Here is an 8,096-nt window from a genome sequence, read left to right as displayed (position 1 = left end):
ATGTATATTTGAAATTAATATATATTTTTTAATGATAATTCAAATTAAATTAATTTTAAAAATAATTGACTATTTTTTTTATAGAATTTTAACTAAAGATGAATGATTTATTTATTTTTACAAAATTCAATGATTTGTACTTTTTAGGAATTTTAATACATTTTCATATTCCAAATATTATGTGAAATAATAATAATAAAATAGCAGATTAATTAAGAAATATATTAGAATATAATAAAAAACCAAAAATTGAATTATACTATAATTAAAATTAAATATTATATTTACGATACAAAAGAATTACAATATAGGTTATACAAAAATTGAATTAAACTACAATTAAAATTAAATATTATATCTACGATACAAAAAATTACAATCTATGTTAAAATGGAAGCAACATTAATATATTATTCTATAAACTATTACAATCAATATTTTTCTAATGTTGCATATGAAGAAACTTTATCAATTCAATATGTTACATATAAAAAAATAAAATTCGTAAGAATTAGTCACAAATTCATCTTGATGATAATTATTTTGGTTGATGGAATTTCTTGATCACCAAGTATTCGAATTCAATTATTCATTCTGCTACAATAACCCAATATATTTAATTAAATTAATTTAAGATGATGATTTCTCCTATTTTCATCTTGTAATATCTCATCAAGACATTCGATCAATTTGTTCTTCATTCTTTCACTATATAAAATATCAGCCATACTCGCAGATATCACTTATTTGACTTCATTAATATTTTCTAATAATTATATATTCTTGAATTTTGTAAGTAAGAAAAACAAACAAAAGAATTGAAAAAAAAAATGAAGGGACGAAAAAGATAATTAGGAGAGAACCATCTTCCTCTCGGGGGGGTTTTTTTTTTTTTGAAAATAAGAGAGAATGTCGAGACATAAACGTATAAAGAGGAAAGTGAAAATATTTTTTGCCCATTTTTTTTTTTTGGTAAGAAAGGAAAGGAAAAAAACAAAACCAACAAAAAAACCTACACCGGGATCAGTCTAGGAAGGCTGACTCCAATCCTATCCTCTAGGAGAGAAGGCAAAAGAAAAGAAGGAGGAACAGATAGGGTAGAAACACCTAACATTCTCCCATGTCCAGCAGCTGCTAAGCGATCCGCCACGCGGTTTTGCTCCCTAAAAATATGGGAGAAATTAAGATACTCAAAGGCAGGACGAAGCCTCAAAATAGCTTTGATGAGATTCTGGCTCTTCAGACAAACAGCCTGGCTATCTGAAATCCTGTTAATAGCCTCCAGATTATCAGATTCCACCGAGAGCTTTTTAACACCCATGCGAATGGCGAGTTTAATACCTGACAAGATACCCCAGAGCTCCGCAGAAAAGGAGGAGCCCGTCCCCAAGTTATGGGTAAACCCCGCCATCCAATTGCCACCAGCATCCCGAAGAACTCCTCCAGCAGCAATTCTGCCATTGCTAAGGCAGGAGCCATCAGTATTCAACTTAGCAAACCCTTCTCTAGGCTTACTCCAGCCAACTAGCATGATCTTTTTATCCGGGGAGGGGCGAACAAGGGAATCTCTTTCAAAGCTTTTAGTAATAACAAAGAGCTTCTTCGAGAAGAAAAACAGTAAATCAGGAATAAGGACAGCCTTACCCGCAAATAATTCTTCATTCCTCCACTTCCAGATTTGGTGACAAGTAATAGCAAAGAGGATGGCACCGTGCTCCATGTTGGCCAGCAAGTTCCCCTTGGCTCCTTGAGAGAACCAGTCCCCTTCAGAAAAGGCCATGAAGGAAGGGAGGATGTGATGAGGGAGGATCCCTTCCCAGATCTTCTTACTATTTGGGCAATCCCTCAAGGCATGGCACAAGGTTTCCACATTGCCTCTGCATCTACTACAGGCACTAGACTCAGTCAAGTGCCTTCTGTGCCTATCCGCATTCGTAAGGAGCCTGTCTTTGATACCCAGCCAAAGGAAGCTCCTGATACGGTAAGGGATCTTGAGGGACCATATGGACTTCCAAATCTCCAAGGGAGGATCAGCCCTATTAGGGGTAAAAGCTTCATAGGCCGATTTACAAGAATAAGTACCATTATTCGTCAAGGCCCAACAATGTCTATCCTTATCCTCCTCTTGATTGCTAATCTTCACTCCTCTAATGTTAAGAAGGGTCTCCAGACTAAAGAAAGAGTCGAACTTTGACCAGATCCAGTCTCCCTCCGAGTCCACCACATCAGCAATTTTCCAGGAAAGGAGATCAGCCGACGGAGGGGCATTACACACATCAATCAGCGGTTTATCACCAATCCAGGTGTCATACCAGAAGCTAATAGATCTACCATTACCCACCTCCAGGCCAATCCCCGTACAGAATTCAGCAAACACGGCACTGAGCCCTTTCCAGAGGAAGGAACAGCTAACAACCCTCTCCTTCGGGCCACCAAAGATTCTATCTTTCCGATACTTCCCGCACAAGAGACGGACCCAAAGAGAGGAGGGGCATTGCCACATTCTCCAAAGAAGTTTCATTAATAGGACTTTATTATTGTCCTTTGCCTGCCTAATACCAAGACCCCCCTGTTTTTAGGCTGGCAAGCTTCCTTCCACGGGACCAGGTGAACCTTTCTCCCATCTCCAGACTCACCCCACAGGAAACGCCGATTTATCTTATCCAGGTCACTAAGGACAGGCTCAGGAAGCTTACAGGCCTGCATGATGTGGTTCGGAGCAGCGCAGTTAACTGACTGGATCAAGGTAAGGCGACCTGCAAGGGAAAGAGAATTAGCTTTCCAGCTAGCACACAAACCATTAGTTTTGTCCAAAATATCCTTGAAAGAGGCTTTGGAAACCCTGTCACTGTGAAGAGGAACCCCAAGATACTTCCCCAAAGAGTTCGTCAGAGGTATGCCAGAGAGCTCACTCAGTCTTCTGCACAAGCTATTGTCCATATTTTTGGAACAAAGCATACAGGACTTTTGGATGTTAACCTTCTGGCCAGAAGCCTCGCAAAAACAATCAAGGATATCCATAACTGTTTTAATTTGCTCCTCATTACCCTCAACGAAAAGCATGACGTCATCAGCAAAGAGTAAATGGGTAATAGGGGGGCAATGTCTGTAGATAGAAACAGGGTGGAGAGTCCCTTTGCACACCGCCTCTTGGATCAGGTGAGACAGTCTTTCCATGGCAATAACAAAGAGGAAGGGACTCATAGGATCTCCTTGACGAATTCCTCTGGAGGGAGAAAACTCATCCGACATGTCCCCATTGATCATGACCTGGAAAACAGGAGAGGAGATACACTTCTCAATCAAAATCCTCCAGTTCTCCGGGATGCCAGCTTTGGCTAAACTATCCAGAAGAAAGCTCCAGTTCAATCTATCATAGGCTTTCTCCAGATCCAGTTTGAGGGCCACAATCCCTTTCTTACCTTTCTTAATCTTCATAGAATGGACAACCTCCTGGGCAATAACAACGTTATCCATCAATTGTCTACCAGGAACAAAGCTCCATTGGTTCTGGCTAATTATATCCGGAAGGATCTTCTGGATTCTATTAGCCACAATCTTAGTAATAGCTTTATACAAAACATTACAAAGACTGATGGGTCTCATCTGGAGGAAGGAGGAAGGCTTAACAACCTTAGGAATCAAGACAATGAGGGTTTTATTAACCGACCTGATATCGTTAGAGCCACCAAAAACACCTAACACAAAACTGTATATGCCCTCCTTAACAGTATCCCAGTGTTTATGATAGAAACTAGCGGGGATACCATCAATCCCAGGAGCCTTAGTGGACCCTATGCTAGAGAAGGCCAGATCAATCTCTTTAAGGTCAATAGGATGGAAAGCATCTTTAATAGCCTCCTCCCCCAAACGAGGAAAGGAAATACCAGAGTGGGCACTCTCCAAGTCCACAGCTTCCTCTCTAAACAGGTCCTTGTAGAAATCAAGGGCTGAGCGACGAATGTCTTCCTCCTCAAAAATCCACTCGCCACTAGCGTCCTTGATAGCATCAATCCTATTCCTCTGTCTCCTAATGATCGTAGAGAGATGAAAAAACCTGGTATTCCGATCCCCGTCTTGAATCCAGGCCTTCCTAGACTTCTGGAACCAAAGAAGCTCTTCCTGTCTAAGCACAGCTTCCAACTCGTTCTGGAGAGCTCTAAGGTGACCATTTAAGCTATGGTCGAAACGAGCCTCCAAGCAACGCTGAACGCCTTCCATCCTCCTCAAGAGTTTATTCTTCCTCCTGATAATATGGCCAAAGATGTCTTTATTCCAAACAACCACCTTCCTTCTGAATTCCTCAGCAGCGAGGAGAACATCAGAGTGGGGATGCCAATTGGTTTTCACGAAATTCCTAAAGTCGGGATGAGAATCCCAAGCCACAAGATATCTAAAGGGTCTGTTACCTTTCAGCCGGTTACCTTTGACCAAATTAATGAGGATAGGGCAATGGTCAGAGTGACGGAAGGGGAGATTCAGCACCTTGACCTCAGGAAACCTACAGATAGCCGCAACATTAGCATACACCTTATCCAACCTCACAAATAAGCTATTTCTTTTCCAGGTAAATTTGTGGCCAGCAGCACCCAGGTCTGAAAGCCCACACAGATCCATACTACGCTTGTGGTTAAGGCACCGGTTCACATAATGATTACCCCCCTCCTCTCTGATCACTTAAAAGGGCAATATCATTAAAATCCCCGGCCACCAACCAAGCCTCCACCATGTTAGAGCTAATAGAATGAAGGATCTCCCACAACCTTGTACGATTAGAAAGAACAGGATCGGCATAAACAAAGGTAACAAAGAAATGTTTATTACCAGGGTAGCACACCTTACTATGAATGAACTGACAGTCCATACTAACAATATCAATATTAACAAGACCTGGCTTCCAAAAGAGCCAAATCCCCCCAGCCCGGCCAGTAGCCTCTGATCTGACACAATTCCAATTCTTAAACTTTCTAACCACCTCGTCTGCTTTGGCTCCACTGACCTTGGTCTCTAGAAGAACAAAACAGGAGGGGTTAAACTGTTTAATAAGATCATTAACATGAATGCGGGTTGCCTTGCTCGCCGCACCTCTAACATTCCAAACAAAGAAATCCATCAGAAAGGAAGACTACTAACACAAGCCCAAACCCTAGATCAGGTATTTATTCGGGGCTCCTGAGAGCCTAGAGGAAGTCCCAGAAGGTCCCCTTTTAGCCCAAGAGTCTAACCCATTAAGGTTCTTCTTAGGTTTCACTTTAAGTTTCTTCATGTTCATCTTACTCACTCCTATAGCTTTTCCAATAGGAGCATCCACAGGAGGATTCAGAGAAACAGCCTTACTACTCGACCCTTCCCCTGTAGAAAGGTGAGACTGGGAGCTCCCTTTATCCTTAGCATCAGAGACAAAGAGGGGATTAATAGATTTACCCCGACTAGAAACAGGCTCGACCGATTCCAGACCAGGCATGCTCAAATCAATCTGTTCATTGGAAGGGTCCGATTCCCGACCTTCCTCCAGGGACAAGACACCGAACCTAGACCCCGAGCCAGAAGCTGAGACCACACCAGCCTCACTCCTCTTCTTGATATCCGGGGGTCTGACCTTGATCTCAGGGGCAATCTGGAGCGTAGTCATCTTCCGACTAATATCTGGCGGATGAATAGAACTAATATTAGCACTTGGCTTCCTTCTCACTGACCTTTTGGCCAGCATCCATGGCCCAAAACTCCTTTCTTCCCCCTGACTTTTCTCAGCTCCACCTATGATAGGTTGCATCAACTCCTCCACCTCCTTCCTCTTCTTAGGACATCCCTCAAATGTATGGCCAAACATACCACATTCAAAACAGATATTATGTATACCTTCATATTCAATATGAAAAACCTTATTCTGAATACAGAATTGAGAAAGAAGAGGCTTAGCAAGATCAATATCAATACAGACCCTGACAAACTTGCCTCTTACTGCCCCAATGGTAGTCTTATCGACATGGTGGACCTTACCAACCAGGCTACCAATCTTGTTCAGGAATCTATCACTATAGTATTCAAGAGGAATGCCTGGGAACCTAACCCAAGTAAGGATTCTGTTAACAGAGCAGTCATGGGGGTCAAAATTTGGGACCCAAGGTCTCAGAGCCAAAACATGATTGGAGATAATATACGGTCCACCATTGACCACCGCATTGTAATCCTCAGCCCTTGTGAATCTAATGACATAATAGTCATTATCAAGGTCAGTGATGGTAACCTTCCCTTTCTTAGCCCATTGAGCTTGAATCCTCTGGGCAAAGTAGTTGAAACTGATTCTTTTCCCCAAAACAGTGACAATTAATGTCAATTTCCACTTGGATCTCATGACCCGCTTGTCTTCTGAGGAAAGACGGATCCTAGGACACAAAGGGTTCTCAGGCTGACCATCCTCAGAATCGGAATCTGAGAGAAAATCCCCATCATCGTTCTCAAAAGTATCCTCCTCCATCATGGGTTCCTCCTCCACCACCCCTAACAACTTATCCCTCCAGGAGGGAGCTCCCCCATCCTTTTGATAACCTTGGGCATGCTGGCCCTGAGTAACCCGAGTGCCTGGGGATGAAACACCTTCCATAGTATGTCCCGGAAGTAAAAGACTTAAGTCCCCCGGCACAAATGCCTGCGCGGCTTGCGCGGCCTGCGCTGCCTGCGCGGCAAGCACGGCCTGCGCGGCCTGCGCAAGCCGCAAAGAATACCCTGCTTGCGCGGCCGGCACTCCCAGAGCACCAAGCGCAGGACGCGTCCCCCCCATCACAACGTTCTGCTCAACCCCACGGTCCACAGCCGAAAACATCGGACCTTCTCCTTCCCCAACGCCAGACGCGGCAGCCGCAGAACCCTCCCTTCCTTGATCCAGATCGGCCACCCCAACCACCGAAACAAGCACCGAATTAACCAGATCCGCCTCCCCACCATCAGCCCACTCCGATCTACTACGATCCCTAGACCGATCCCTCGGTCTTTCGTTACTCCGCCGTCTACCCCGAGGAGATCCTTCCGATCTCCCATCATCAGCCGCCCAAGCCTCCTCCTGTACCAGATCTGCACCCAGCCCGTGCCCCGCAACCGGACTCGCCAGATCCAACACCGGCCTTCCGCCCGCCTTCACCGACCAATCCACCCTTCCCTTCGCAGTCGCCTTCGTCATCGCCACAGAGAGAGAGAGAGAGAGAGAGAAAGAAAAGGAAAAAGACTCGTATTTGGAGGATTCTATTTTATTAGATATAACTAATTGAGAGAGAGAGAGAGAGAGAGAAAAAAAATTGAGTTATAAAATTGATCCTGTGTTTTAGAGAGAGAAGAGAGATCTGAAAGAGAGGAGATAGATCTAAAAGAGAGAAATAGATCTGAGAGAGAGAATATAGATCTCAAAATTCTCCATCTTCATAAAAATTCTTCACCATGACAACAGATCTGAGAGAGAGAAGATAGATCTGAAAAAGAGAAGATAGATCTAAAAGAGAGAGAAAGATCTAAAAGAGAAGAGATAGATCTCAAAACTCTCAATCTTCATAAAAATTCTTCACCATGACAACAGATCTAAATAATCCTATATTCTGATTAACAAGGTTTGTTTTTCATTTTCTATATTTTTTTCCCATTAATTAAACATTTTATTTTTTCTTAATGAAGTATTAAGTCCATAAATTGATTTTAGTTAAATAGAATTAAATCGCAATTGTAACCACTCAGTACAAAAAAAAAACGTTTTACAATTAATATGTGAAATTAATTATATTAATTAGAATCATTATGCTCAGCATTTGAGAATTTGAAGAGATTCAAATAATAATATTTTCTTAATTAATATTTTTCAATAATTTGTCCTATGATCATATTTCATTTTCATATGTTAAAAACTCTTGAAATACTCACAATTTTGTACGAACCATAATATAATAGTTAAAAATTATATAAGCCAATGTTGCAAAAGCAATTATCTCAATATCCATAATTAATGTACATTTTTAGGATTTTGAGCATCAAAATTTATTTTTATTTACCTTGATTTTGAATTCGTATCTAGCATAATCCACATTCTTCAAGAATAAACATCTTATCAAGCG

The sequence above is a fragment of the Euphorbia lathyris genome, chromosome 3 (assembly GCF_963576675.1).
Source record: "Euphorbia lathyris chromosome 3, ddEupLath1.1, whole genome shotgun sequence".
NCBI classification, from domain to species: domain Eukaryota; kingdom Viridiplantae; phylum Streptophyta; class Magnoliopsida; order Malpighiales; family Euphorbiaceae; genus Euphorbia; species Euphorbia lathyris.
This window is presented reverse-complemented; position numbering follows the sequence as displayed.